This window comes from Lissotriton vulgaris, chromosome 9 (genome assembly GCF_964263255.1).
Source record: "Lissotriton vulgaris chromosome 9, aLisVul1.2, whole genome shotgun sequence".
NCBI classification, from domain to species: domain Eukaryota; kingdom Metazoa; phylum Chordata; class Amphibia; order Caudata; family Salamandridae; genus Lissotriton; species Lissotriton vulgaris.
Genome location: NC_141697.1, coordinates 541619844 through 541632670, shown reverse-complemented (window position 1 = coordinate 541632670; position 12827 = coordinate 541619844). Strand labels below are relative to the sequence as shown.

Below are 12827 nucleotides of genomic sequence, written 5' to 3'. Positions count from 1 at the left end.
CTATCTCCTGGGCATTTCATGGAATGTTCTCTATTTCTCTTCCCTGCTTTGCTTCCCATGCTGCCTCTATGTGTTCATATCTATTATTTGTATTGCTGCTTTCCATTCTTCTCTTCTGCACAGCTTTGTCCTTAGTTTCAATCCCAGTTCCTTACCCTCTACAAAAACTTTCTATTGCTTTTCATTTTGGTATCTAAACCAAATGCACCATTGAAGCTGGTGCATGATAGTCATTGAACTCAGGGTCCTAATGTTTAGAACCGAGAGCGCAAAGATCAGAGGGCGTTGGTGGTATAGTGGTGAGCATAGCTGCCTTCCAAGCAGTTGACCCGGGTTCGATTCCCGGCCAACGCAGTACAAATACTTATATATTCTGCAAGCAGGATATATTTTAAAGCAACATTTCACAAAATGGTAATATAATTAAGAGGTTAATCAGCCATTATATAAAAAATAAACAAATATGTAGGCAAGCATTTCGATCGCCCCTTCTGCTATATTCATTGTCCTAATATATGATAAGTTTCATAAAGCAGAGTCACCACTCACATGTACTGGTAAAAAAATATGTTACAGTGGGCAGACAATGAAAGGGCTGAGGCCCGACCAGACATTTTAACTCCAGCATCTCTATGTTAAAAAGCATTTCCTAGGCAATATTTAGCCTCTGAAAAAAATATGCAAGGTCCAGCAATAAATCTGGCAAAAGTCCCCAACATTTTGTGCATACTTGTGCCCTCACCTGAATGTAGCACCACCTTGTAGCCGTCGGAGGTAACTGCAGCTCACAAAATGTTTCATCAGAGGGCAAGTTTAGAGGAATCCAAAAGGCAGATGTCCATGGAAAGAGCCTCCGACTGCAGCAGGAAGTTTGGATGCTTCAAATTTGCATAGCTTCCAGTCCAACGTCCTCTCATGTACCGAACGCTCCCAAACGCTCTAAAGCCTTATACCGGCAAGCCCTCACCGGGTAGATCTCTGGCTCCCAGGAAAAGCCAAATACTGAGCATGCAAGCACTAGGATCACAGAGAGAGAGAGAGACAGAGAGCGTCGGAGAGCTGTTGTCTTGTTAAAGGCCTGAAACGGCTAGTGCCTAAGAGGGTCTGGACTTTCAGTTGTGACTGATTGTGAGAGGGGAAGATAAAGATTTTCTGCACCCAGCATGCCTTGCGATATACTTAGGCAAATGAGGTGAGAGCCCGACCAATCCCACGTCACTTCTCTGAATGCCTCCTCATCTGCATAAAGAGAACACTTTCACAAAGGAGCAGAGTGGCGCAGCGGAAGCGTGCTGGGCCCATAACCCAGAGGTCGATGGATCGAAACCATCCTCTGCTAATTTTGCTTGATTTTCCTTCCAAGGACCAAGCTGTCATTTCCACATAGCCAGAAAGGAAAAGTGCAAGCTTGTGCCAGCTATGTGAGAAAAGACTTCTCAACTATTCGTGTCTGTGTAATACAAGAGTGATCGTGAAAGGTACAACCCTGTACTTTGAAAGTAAAGACACACAATTATAACCATAAATGACTGACTGGTGGGAGCTTCACACAACTTTCTGGGCATGCTTTGAATTTCATTCTTCCCTTTTTGTTCTGCTCTTATCTATCTCCTGGGCATTTCATGGAATGTTCTCTTTCTCTTCCCTGCTTTGCTTCCCATGCTGCCTATATATGCTCATTTCTACTATTTGTACTGTTGCTTTTCATTTCTTCTCTTCTGCACAACTTTGTCCTTGGTTTCAATCCCCAGTTCCTTACCCTCTGCAAAAAACGTTCTACTGCTTCTCATGTTGGTATCTAAACCAAATGCACCATTGAAGCTGGTGCAAGATAGTCATTGATTTCTGCAACGTAATATTTAGAACCGAGAGCTAACACATCAGAGGGCGTTGGTGGTATAGTGGTGAGCATAGCTGCTTCCCAAGCAGTTGACCCGGGTTCGATTCCCGGCCAACGCACTGAAAATACTTATATATTCTGCAAGCAGGATATATTGTAATGCAACATGTCACAAAATGGAAATTTCACGAACAGATTAATCAGCCATATATAAAAAAATAAACAAATACGTGGGCAAACATCTCAATCGCACCTTCTGCTACATACATTGTCCTAATATATGATAAGTTTCATAAAGCAGAGTCACAACACACATGTGCTGGTAATAAATTTGTTACAGTGGGCAAGCAATGGAAGGGCTGAGGCCCGACCAGACATTGTAACTCCAGCATCTCTATGTTAAAAAGCATTTCTAGGCAATATCTAGCCTCTGAAAAAATATGCAAGATCCACCGATAAATCTGGCAAAAGTCCCTAACATTTTGTGCATACTTGTGCTCTCACCTGAATGTAGCGCCACCTTGTAGCTGTCGAAGGAAACTGCTGCTCACAAAATGTTTTATCAGAAGGCAAGTTGAGAGGAATCCAAGAGTCAGATGTCCATGGAAAGAACCACTCACTGAAGCAGGAATGTTGGAGGCTTCATATTCGCATAGTTTCCTGTCCAACGTCCAAACGCTCCCAAACGCTCAAAAGCCTCACACCGGGCAAGCCCTCACCGGGTATATCTCTGGCTCCAAGGTAAAGCCAAATCCTGAGCATGCTAGTGCTAGGATCACAGAGCGAGAGAGAGATGGTTCAAGAGCTACTGTCTTGATAAAGGGCTGAAACGGCTAGTGCCTAAGAGTGTCTGACTTTCAGTTATGACTGATTGTGAGAGGGGAAGATGAAGTTTTTCTGCACCCAGCATGCCTTGGGATATACTTATGCAAATGAGGTGAGAGCCAGACCAATCCCATGCTACTCTGCCTAATGCTCCTTATCTGCATAAAAAGAACACTTTCACAACGGAGCAGAGTGGCGCAGCGGAAGCGTGCTGGGCCCATAACCCAGAGGTCGATGGTTCGAAACCATCCTCTGCTAATTTTGCTTGATTTTACTTCCAAGGACCAAGCTGTCATTTCCACGCTACCAGCAAGGAAAAGCGCAAGCTTGTGCCAGCTATGTGAGAAAAGACTTCTCAACTATCTGTGTCTGCTGAAATACAAGAGAGGGATCGTCAAAAGCTCCACACTGTACTTTGAAAGTAAAGGCACACAATAATAAGCATGAATGACTGGTGGGACCTTCAAACACTTTTATGTGGAGGCTTTGAATTTCATTCTTCCCTTTTTTGTTCTGCTCTTATCTATCTCCTGGGCATTTCATGGAATGTTCTCTATTTCTCTTCCCTGCTTTGCTTCCCATGCTGCCTCTATGTGTTCATATCTATTATTTGTATTGCTGCTTTCCATTCTTCTCTTCTGCACAGCTTTGTCCTTGGTTTCAATCCCAGTTCCTTACCTTCTACAAAAACTTTCTATTGCTTTTCATGTTGGTATCTAAACCAAATGCACCATTGAAGCTGGTGCATGATAGTCATTGAACTCAGGGTCCTAATGTTTAGAACCGAGAGCGCAAAGATCTGAGGGCGTTGGTGGTATAGTGGTGAGCATAGCTGCCTTCCAAGCAGTTGACCCGGGTTCGATTCCCGGCCAACGCAATACAAATACTTATATATTCTGCAAGCAGGATATATTTTAAAGCAACATTTCACAAAATGGTAATATAATTAAGAGGTTAATCAGCCATTATATAAAAAATAAACAAATATGTAGGCAAGCATTTCGATCGCCCCTTCTGCTATATTCATTGTCCTAATATATGATAAGTTTCATAAAGCAGTGTCACCACTCACATGTAGTGGTAAAAAAATATGTTACAGTGGGCAGACAATGAAAGGGCTGAGGCCCAACCAGACATTTTAACTCCAGCATCTCTATGTTAAAAAGCATTTCCTAGGCAATATTTAGCCTCTGAAAAAAATATGCAAGATCCAGCAATAAATCTGGCAAAAGTCCCCAACATTTTGTGCATACTTGTGCCCTCACCTGAATGTAGCACCACCTTGTAGCCGTCGGAGGTAACTGCAGCTCACAAAATGTTTCATCAGAGGGCAAGTTTAGAGGAATCCAAAAGGCAGATGTCCATGGAAAGAGCCTCCGACTGCAGCAGGAAGTTTGGATGCTTCAAATTTGCATAGCTTCCAGTCCAACGTCCTCTCATGTACCGAACGCTCCCAAACGCTCTAAAGCCTTATACCGGCAAGCCCTCACCGGGTAGATCTCTGGCTCCCAGGAAAAGCCAAATACTGAGCATGCAAGCACTAGGATCACAGAGAGAGAGAGAGACAGAGAGCGTCGGAGAGCTGTTGTCTTGTTAAAGGCCTGAAACGGCTAGTGCCTAAGAGGGTCTGGACTTTCAGTTGTGACTGATTGTGAGAGGGGAAGATAAAGATTTTCTGCACCCAGCATGCCTTGCGATATACTTAGGCAAATGAGGTGAGAGCCCGACCAATCCCACGTCACTTCTCTGAATGCCTCCTCATCTGCATAAAGAGAACACTTTCACAAAGGAGCAGAGTGGCGCAGCGGAAGCGTGCTGGGCCCATAACCCAGAGGTCGATGGATCGAAACCATCCTCCGCTAATTTTGCTTGATTTTCCTTCCAAGGACCAAGCTGTCATTTCCACATAGCCAGAAAGGAAAAGTGCAAGCTTGTGCCAGCTATGTGAGAAAAGACTTCTCAACTATTCGTGTCTGTGTAATACAAGAGTGATCGTGAAAGGTACAACCCTGTACTTTGAAAGTAAAGACACACAATTATAACCATAAATGACTGACTGGTGGGAGCTTCACACAACTTTCTGGGCATGCTTTGAATTTCATTCTTCCCTTTTTGTTCTGCTCTTATCTATCTCCTGGGCATTTCATGGAATGTTCTCTTTCTCTTCCCTGCTTTGCTTCCCATGCTGCCTATATATGCTCATTTCTACTATTTGTACTGTTGCTTTTCATTTCTTCTCTTCTGCACAACTTTGTCCTTGGTTTCAATCCCCAGTTCCTTACCCTCTGCAAAAAACGTTCTACTGCTTCTCATGTTGGTATCTAAACCAAATGCACCATTGAAGCTGGTGCAAGATAGTCATTGATTTCTGCAACGTAATATTTAGAACCGAGAGCTAACACATCAGAGGGCGTTGGTGGTATAGTGGTGAGCATAGCTGCTTCCCAAGCAGTTGACCCGGGTTCGATTCCCGGCCAACGCACTGAAAATACTTATATATTCTGCAAGCAGGATATATTGTAATGCAACATGTCACAAAATGGAAATTTCACGAACAGATTAATCAGCCATATATAAAAAAATAAACAAATACGTGGGCAAACATCTCAATCGCACCTTCTGCTACATACATTGTCCTAATATATGATAAGTTTCATAAAGCAGAGTCACAACACACTTGTGCTGGTAATAAATTTGTTACAGTGGGCAAACAATGGAAGGGCTGAGGCCCGACCAGACATTGTAACTCCAGCATCTCTATGTTAAAAAGCATTTCTAGGCAATATCTAGCCTCTGAAAAAATATGCAAGATCCACCGATAAATCTGGCAAAAGTCCCTAACATTTTGTGCATACTTGTGCTCTCACCTGAATGTAGCGCCACCTTGTAGCTGTCGAAGGAAACTGCTGCTCACAAAATGTTTTATCAGAAGGCAAGTTGAGAGGAATCCAAGAGTCAGATGTCCATGGAAAGAACCACTCACTGAAGCAGGAATGTTGGAGGCTTCATATTCGCATAGTTTCCTGTCCAACGTCCACAACGCTCCCAAACGCTCAAAAGCCTCGCCCTCACCGGGTATATCTCTGGCTCCAAGGTAAAGCCAAATCCTGAGCATGCTAGTGCTAGGATCACAGAGCGAGAGAGAGATGGTTCAAGAGCTACTGTCTTGATAAAGGCCTGAAACGGCTAGTGCCTAAGAGTGTCTGACTTTCAGTTATGACTGATTGTGAGAGGGGAATATGAAGTTTTTCTGCACCCAGCATGCCTTGGGATATACTTATGCAAATGAGGTGAGAGCCAGACCAATCCCATGCTACTCTGCCTAATGCTCCTTATCTGCATAAAAAGAACACTTTCACAACGGAGCAGAGTGGCGCAGCGGAAGCGTGCTGGGCCCATAACCCAGAGGTCGATGGATCGAAACCATCCTCTGCTAATTTTGCTTGATTTTACTTCCAAGGACCGAGCTGTCATTTCCACGCTACCAGCAAGGAAAAGCGGAAGCTTGTGCCAGCTATGTGAGAAAAGACTTCTCAACTATCTGTGTCTGCTGAAATACAAGAGAGGGATCGTCAAAAGCTCCACACTGTACTTTGAAAGTAAAGGCACACAATAATAAGCATGAATGACTGGTGGGACCTTCAAACACTTTTATGTGGAGGCTTTGAATTTCATTCTTCCCTTTTTTGTTCTGCTCTTATCTATCTCCTGGGCATTTCATGGAATGTTCTCTATTTCTCTTCCCTGCTTTGCTTCCCATGCTGCCTCTATGTGTTCATATCTATTATTTGTATTGCTGCTTTCCATTCTTCTCTTCTGCACAGCTTTGTCCTTAGTTTCAATCCCAGTTCCTTACCCTCTACAAAAACTTTCTATTGCTTTTCATTTTGGTATCTAAACCAAATGCACCATTGAAGCTGGTGCATGATAGTCATTGAACTCAGGGTCCTAATGTTTAGAACCGAGAGCGCAAAGATCAGAGGGCGTTGGTGGTATAGTGGTGAGCATAGCTGCCTTCCAAGCAGTTGACCCGGGTTCGATTCCCGGCCAACGCAGTACAAATACTTATATATTCTGCAAGCAGGATATATTTTAAAGCAACATTTCACAAAATGGTAATATAATTAAGAGGTTAATCAGCCATTATATAAAAAATAAACAAATATGTAGGCAAGCATTTCGATCGCCCCTTCTGCTATATTCATTGTCCTAATATATGATAAGTTTCATAAAGCAGAGTCACCACTCACATGTACTGGTAAAAAAATATGTTACAGTGGGCAGACAATGAAAGGGCTGAGGCCCGACCAGACATTTTAACTCCAGCATCTCTATGTTAAAAAGCATTTCCTAGGCAATATTTAGCCTCTGAAAAAAATATGCAAGGTCCAGCAATAAATCTGGCAAAAGTCCCCAACATTTTGTGCATACTTGTGCCCTCACCTGAATGTAGCACCACCTTGTAGCCGTCGGAGGTAACTGCAGCTCACAAAATGTTTCATCAGAGGGCAAGTTTAGAGGAATCCAAAAGGCAGATGTCCATGGAAAGAGCCTCCGACTGCAGCAGGAAGTTTGGATGCTTCAAATTTGCATAGCTTCCAGTCCAACGTCCTCTCATGTACCGAACGCTCCCAAACGCTCTAAAGCCTTATACCGGCAAGCCCTCACCGGGTAGATCTCTGGCTCCCAGGAAAAGCCAAATACTGAGCATGCAAGCACTAGGATCACAGAGAGAGAGAGAGACAGAGAGCGTCGGAGAGCTGTTGTCTTGTTAAAGGCCTGAAACGGCTAGTGCCTAAGAGGGTCTGGACTTTCAGTTGTGACTGATTGTGAGAGGGGAAGATAAAGATTTTCTGCACCCAGCATGCCTTGCGATATACTTAGGCAAATGAGGTGAGAGCCCGACCAATCCCACGTCACTTCTCTGAATGCCTCCTCATCTGCATAAAGAGAACACTTTCACAAAGGAGCAGAGTGGCGCAGCGGAAGCGTGCTGGGCCCATAACCCAGAGGTCGATGGATCGAAACCATCCTCTGCTAATTTTGCTTGATTTTCCTTCCAAGGACCAAGCTGTCATTTCCACATAGCCAGAAAGGAAAAGTGCAAGCTTGTGCCAGCTATGTGAGAAAAGACTTCTCAACTATTCGTGTCTGTGTAATACAAGAGTGATCGTGAAAGGTACAACCCTGTACTTTGAAAGTAAAGACACACAATTATAACCATAAATGACTGACTGGTGGGAGCTTCACACAACTTTCTGGGCATGCTTTGAATTTCATTCTTCCCTTTTTGTTCTGCTCTTATCTATCTCCTGGGCATTTCATGGAATGTTCTCTTTCTCTTCCCTGCTTTGCTTCCCATGCTGCCTATATATGCTCATTTCTACTATTTGTACTGTTGCTTTTCATTTCTTCTCTTCTGCACAACTTTGTCCTTGGTTTCAATCCCCAGTTCCTTACCCTCTGCAAAAAACGTTCTACTGCTTCTCATGTTGGTATCTAAACCAAATGCACCATTGAAGCTGGTGCAAGATAGTCATTGATTTCTGCAACGTAATATTTAGAACCGAGAGCTAACACATCAGAGGGCGTTGGTGGTATAGTGGTGAGCATAGCTGCTTCCCAAGCAGTTGACCCGGGTTCGATTCCCGGCCAACGCACTGAAAATACTTATATATTCTGCAAGCAGGATATATTGTAATGCAACATGTCACAAAATGGAAATTTCACGAACAGATTAATCAGCCATATATAAAAAAATAAACAAATACGTGGGCAAACATCTCAATCGCACCTTCTGCTACATACATTGTCCTAATATATGATAAGTTTCATAAAGCAGAGTCACAACACACATGTGCTGGTAATAAATTTGTTACAGTGGGCAAGCAATGGAAGGGCTGAGGCCCGACCAGACATTGTAACTCCAGCATCTCTATGTTAAAAAGCATTTCTAGGCAATATCTAGCCTCTGAAAAAATATGCAAGATCCACCGATAAATCTGGCAAAAGTCCCTAACATTTTGTGCATACTTGTGCTCTCACCTGAATGTAGCGCCACCTTGTAGCTGTCGAAGGAAACTGCTGCTCACAAAATGTTTTATCAGAAGGCAAGTTGAGAGGAATCCAAGAGTCAGATGTCCATGGAAAGAACCACTCACTGAAGCAGGAATGTTGGAGGCTTCATATTCGCATAGTTTCCTGTCCAACGTCCAAACGCTCCCAAACGCTCAAAAGCCTCACACCGGGCAAGCCCTCACCGGGTATATCTCTGGCTCCAAGGTAAAGCCAAATCCTGAGCATGCTAGTGCTAGGATCACAGAGCGAGAGAGAGATGGTTCAAGAGCTACTGTCTTGATAAAGGCCTGAAACGGCTAGTGCCTAAGAGTGTCTGAATTTCAGTTATGACTGATTGTGAGAGGGGAAGATGAAGTTTTTCTGCACCCAGCATGCCTTGGGATATACTTATGCAAATGAGGTGAGAGCCAGACCAATCCCATGCTACTCTGCCTAATGCTCCTTATCTGCATAAAAAGAACACTTTCACAACGGAGCAGAGTGGCGCAGCGGAAGCGTGCTGGGCCCATAACCCAGAGGTCGATGGTTCGAAACCATCCTCTGCTAATTTTGCTTGATTTTACTTCCAAGGACCAAGCTGTCATTTCCACGCTACCAGCAAGGAAAAGCGCAAGCTTGTGCCAGCTATGTGAGAAAAGACTTCTCAACTATCTGTGTCTGCTGAAATACAAGAGAGGGATCGTCAAAAGCTCCACACTGTACTTTGAAAGTAAAGGCACACAATAATAAGCATGAATGACTGGTGGGACCTTCAAACACTTTTATGTGGAGGCTTTGAATTTCATTCTTCCCTTTTTTGTTCTGCTCTTATCTATCTCCTGGGCATTTCATGGAATGTTCTCTATTTCTCTTCCCTGCTTTGCTTCCCATGCTGCCTCTATGTGTTCATATCTATTATTTGTATTGCTGCTTTCCATTCTTCTCTTCTGCACAGCTTTGTCCTTGGTTTCAATCCCAGTTCCTTACCTTCTACAAAAACTTTCTATTGCTTTTCATGTTGGTATCTAAACCAAATGCACCATTGAAGCTGGTGCATGATAGTCATTGAACTCAGGGTCCTAATGTTTAGAACCGAGAGCGCAAAGATCTGAGGGCGTTGGTGGTATAGTGGTGAGCATAGCTGCCTTCCAAGCAGTTGACCCGGGTTCGATTCCCGGCCAACGCAATACAAATACTTATATATTCTGCAAGCAGGATATATTTTAAAGCAACATTTCACAAAATGGTAATATAATTAAGAGGTTAATCAGCCATTATATAAAAAATAAACAAATATGTAGGCAAGCATTTCGATCGCCCCTTCTGCTATATTCATTGTCCTAATATATGATAAGTTTCATAAAGCAGTGTCACCACTCACATGTAGTGGTAAAAAAATATGTTACAGTGGGCAGACAATGAAAGGGCTGAGGCCCAACCAGACATTTTAACTCCAGCATCTCTATGTTAAAAAGCATTTCCTAGGCAATATTTAGCCTCTGAAAAAAATATGCAAGATCCAGCAATAAATCTGGCAAAAGTCCCCAACATTTTGTGCATACTTGTGCCCTCACCTGAATGTAGCACCACCTTGTAGCCGTCGGAGGTAACTGCAGCTCACAAAATGTTTCATCAGAGGGCAAGTTTAGAGGAATCCAAAAGGCAGATGTCCATGGAAAGAGCCTCCGACTGCAGCAGGAAGTTTGGATGCTTCAAATTTGCATAGCTTCCAGTCCAACGTCCTCTCATGTACCGAACGCTCCCAAACGCTCTAAAGCCTTATACCGGCAAGCCCTCACCGGGTAGATCTCTGGCTCCCAGGAAAAGCCAAATACTGAGCATGCAAGCACTAGGATCACAGAGAGAGAGAGAGACAGAGAGCGTCGGAGAGCTGTTGTCTTGTTAAAGGCCTGAAACGGCTAGTGCCTAAGAGGGTCTGGACTTTCAGTTGTGACTGATTGTGAGAGGGGAAGATAAAGACTTTCTGCACCCAGCATGCCTTGCGATATACTTAGGCAAATGAGGTGAGAGCCCGACCAATCCCACCTCACTTCTCTGAATGCCTCCTCATCTGCATAAAGAGAACACTTTCACAAAGGAGCAGAGTGGCGCAGCGGAAGCGTGCTGGGCCCATAACCCAGAGGTCGATGGATCGAAACCATCCTCTGCTAATTTTGCTTGATTTTCCTTCCAAGGACCAAGCTGTCATTTCCACATAGCCAGAAAGGAAAAGTGCAAGCTTGTGCCAGCTATGTGAGAAAAGACTTCTCAACTATTCGTGTCTGTGTAATACAAGAGTGATCGTGAAAGGTACAACCCTGTACTTTGAAAGTAAAGACACACAATTATAACCATAAATGACTGACTGGTGGGAGCTTCACACAACTTTCTGGGCATGCTTTGAATTTCATTCTTCCCTTTTTGTTCTGCTCTTATCTATCTCCTGGGCATTTCATGGAATGTTCTCTTTCTCTTCCCTGCTTTGCTTCCCATGCTGCCTATATATGCTCATTTCTACTATTTGTACTGTTGCTTTTCATTTCTTCTCTTCTGCACAACTTTGTCCTTGGTTTCAATCCCCAGTTCCTTACCCTCTGCAAAAAACGTTCTACTGCTTCTCATGTTGGTATCTAAACCAAATGCACCATTGAAGCTGGTGCAAGATAGTCATTGATTTCTGCAACGTAATATTTAGAACCGAGAGCTAACACATCAGAGGGCGTTGGTGGTATAGTGGTGAGCATAGCTGCTTCCCAAGCAGTTGACCCGGGTTCGATTCCCGGCCAACGCACTGAAAATACTTATATATTCTGCAAGCAGGATATATTGTAATGCAACATGTCACAAAATGGAAATTTCACGAACAGATTAATCAGCCATATATAAAAAAATAAACAAATACGTGGGCAAACATCTCAATCGCACCTTCTGCTACATACATTGTCCTAATATATGATAAGTTTCATAAAGCAGAGTCACAACACACTTGTGCTGGTAATAAATTTGTTACAGTGGGCAAACAATGGAAGGGCTGAGGCCCGACCAGACATTGTAACTCCAGCATCTCTATGTTAAAAAGCATTTCTAGGCAATATCTAGCCTCTGAAAAAATATGCAAGATCCACCGATAAATCTGGCAAAAGTCCCTAACATTTTGTGCATACTTGTGCTCTCACCTGAATGTAGCGCCACCTTGTAGCTGTCGAAGGAAACTGCTGCTCACAAAATGTTTTATCAGAAGGCAAGTTGAGAGGAATCCAAGAGTCAGATGTCCATGGAAAGAACCACTCACTGAAGCAGGAATGTTGGAGGCTTCATATTCGCATAGTTTCCTGTCCAACGTCCACAACGCTCCCAAACGCTCAAAAGCCTCGCCCTCACCGGGTATATCTCTGGCTCCAAGGTAAAGCCAAATCCTGAGCATGCTAGTGCTAGGATCACAGAGCGAGAGAGAGATGGTTCAAGAGCTACTGTCTTGATAAAGGCCTGAAACGGCTAGTGCCTAAGAGTGTCTGACTTTCAGTTATGACTGATTGTGAGAGGGGAATATGAAGTTTTTCTGCACCCAGCATGCCTTGGGATATACTTATGCAAATGAGGTGAGAGCCAGACCAATCCCATGCTACTCTGCCTAATGCTCCTTATCTGCATAAAAAGAACACTTTCACAACGGAGCAGAGTGGCGCAGCGGAAGCGTGCTGGGCCCATAACCCAGAGGTCGATGGATCGAAACCATCCTCTGCTAATTTTGCTTGATTTTACTTCCAAGGACCGAGCTGTCATTTCCACGCTACCAGCAAGGAAAAGCGGAAGCTTGTGCCAGCTATGTGAGAAAAGACTTCTCAACTATCTGTGTCTGCTGAAATACAAGAGAGGGATCGTCAAAAGCTCCACACTGTACTTTGAAAGTAAAGGCACACAATAATAAGCATGAATGACTGGTGGGACCTTCAAACACTTTTATGTGGAGGCTTTGAATTTCATTCTTCCCTTTTTTGTTCTGCTCTTATCTATCTCCTGGGCATTTCATGGAATGTTCTCTATTTCTCTTCCCTGCTTTGCTTCCCATGCTGCCTCTATGTGTTCATATCTATTATTTGTATTG

At 43.6% G+C, this 12827-nt stretch overlaps 10 non-coding genes across 10 annotated transcripts; all 10 read left to right on the top strand.

Annotated features, from left to right (window-relative positions):
• The first annotated feature begins 282 nt into the window (after positions 1 to 282).
• TRNAG-UCC (transfer RNA glycine (anticodon UCC)) lies at positions 283 to 354 on the top strand. The gene has a single exon. It is a non-coding gene; the product is annotated as a tRNA-Gly (tRNA).
• A 1533-nt stretch (positions 355 to 1887) lies between these two features.
• On the top strand, positions 1888 to 1959 carry TRNAG-CCC (transfer RNA glycine (anticodon CCC)). The gene has a single exon. It is a non-coding gene; the product is annotated as a tRNA-Gly (tRNA).
• Positions 1960 to 2851: 892 nt separating this feature from the next.
• Positions 2852 to 2923, top strand: TRNAM-CAU (transfer RNA methionine (anticodon CAU)). The gene has a single exon. It is a non-coding gene; the product is annotated as a tRNA-Met (tRNA).
• Positions 2924 to 3470: 547 nt separating this feature from the next.
• Positions 3471 to 3542, top strand: TRNAG-UCC (transfer RNA glycine (anticodon UCC)). Its single transcript has one exon. It is a non-coding gene; the product is annotated as a tRNA-Gly (tRNA).
• Positions 3543 to 5075: 1533 nt separating this feature from the next.
• On the top strand, positions 5076 to 5147 carry TRNAG-CCC (transfer RNA glycine (anticodon CCC)). The gene has a single exon. It is a non-coding gene; the product is annotated as a tRNA-Gly (tRNA).
• A 1501-nt stretch (positions 5148 to 6648) lies between these two features.
• On the top strand, positions 6649 to 6720 carry TRNAG-UCC (transfer RNA glycine (anticodon UCC)). The gene has a single exon. It is a non-coding gene; the product is annotated as a tRNA-Gly (tRNA).
• A 1533-nt stretch (positions 6721 to 8253) lies between these two features.
• TRNAG-CCC (transfer RNA glycine (anticodon CCC)) lies at positions 8254 to 8325 on the top strand. Its single transcript has one exon. It is a non-coding gene; the product is annotated as a tRNA-Gly (tRNA).
• Positions 8326 to 9217: 892 nt separating this feature from the next.
• TRNAM-CAU (transfer RNA methionine (anticodon CAU)) lies at positions 9218 to 9289 on the top strand. Its single transcript has one exon. It is a non-coding gene; the product is annotated as a tRNA-Met (tRNA).
• Positions 9290 to 9836: 547 nt separating this feature from the next.
• On the top strand, positions 9837 to 9908 carry TRNAG-UCC (transfer RNA glycine (anticodon UCC)). The gene has a single exon. It is a non-coding gene; the product is annotated as a tRNA-Gly (tRNA).
• A 1533-nt stretch (positions 9909 to 11441) lies between these two features.
• On the top strand, positions 11442 to 11513 carry TRNAG-CCC (transfer RNA glycine (anticodon CCC)). Its single transcript has one exon. It is a non-coding gene; the product is annotated as a tRNA-Gly (tRNA).
• The last annotated feature ends 1314 nt before the right edge of the window (positions 11514 to 12827 follow it).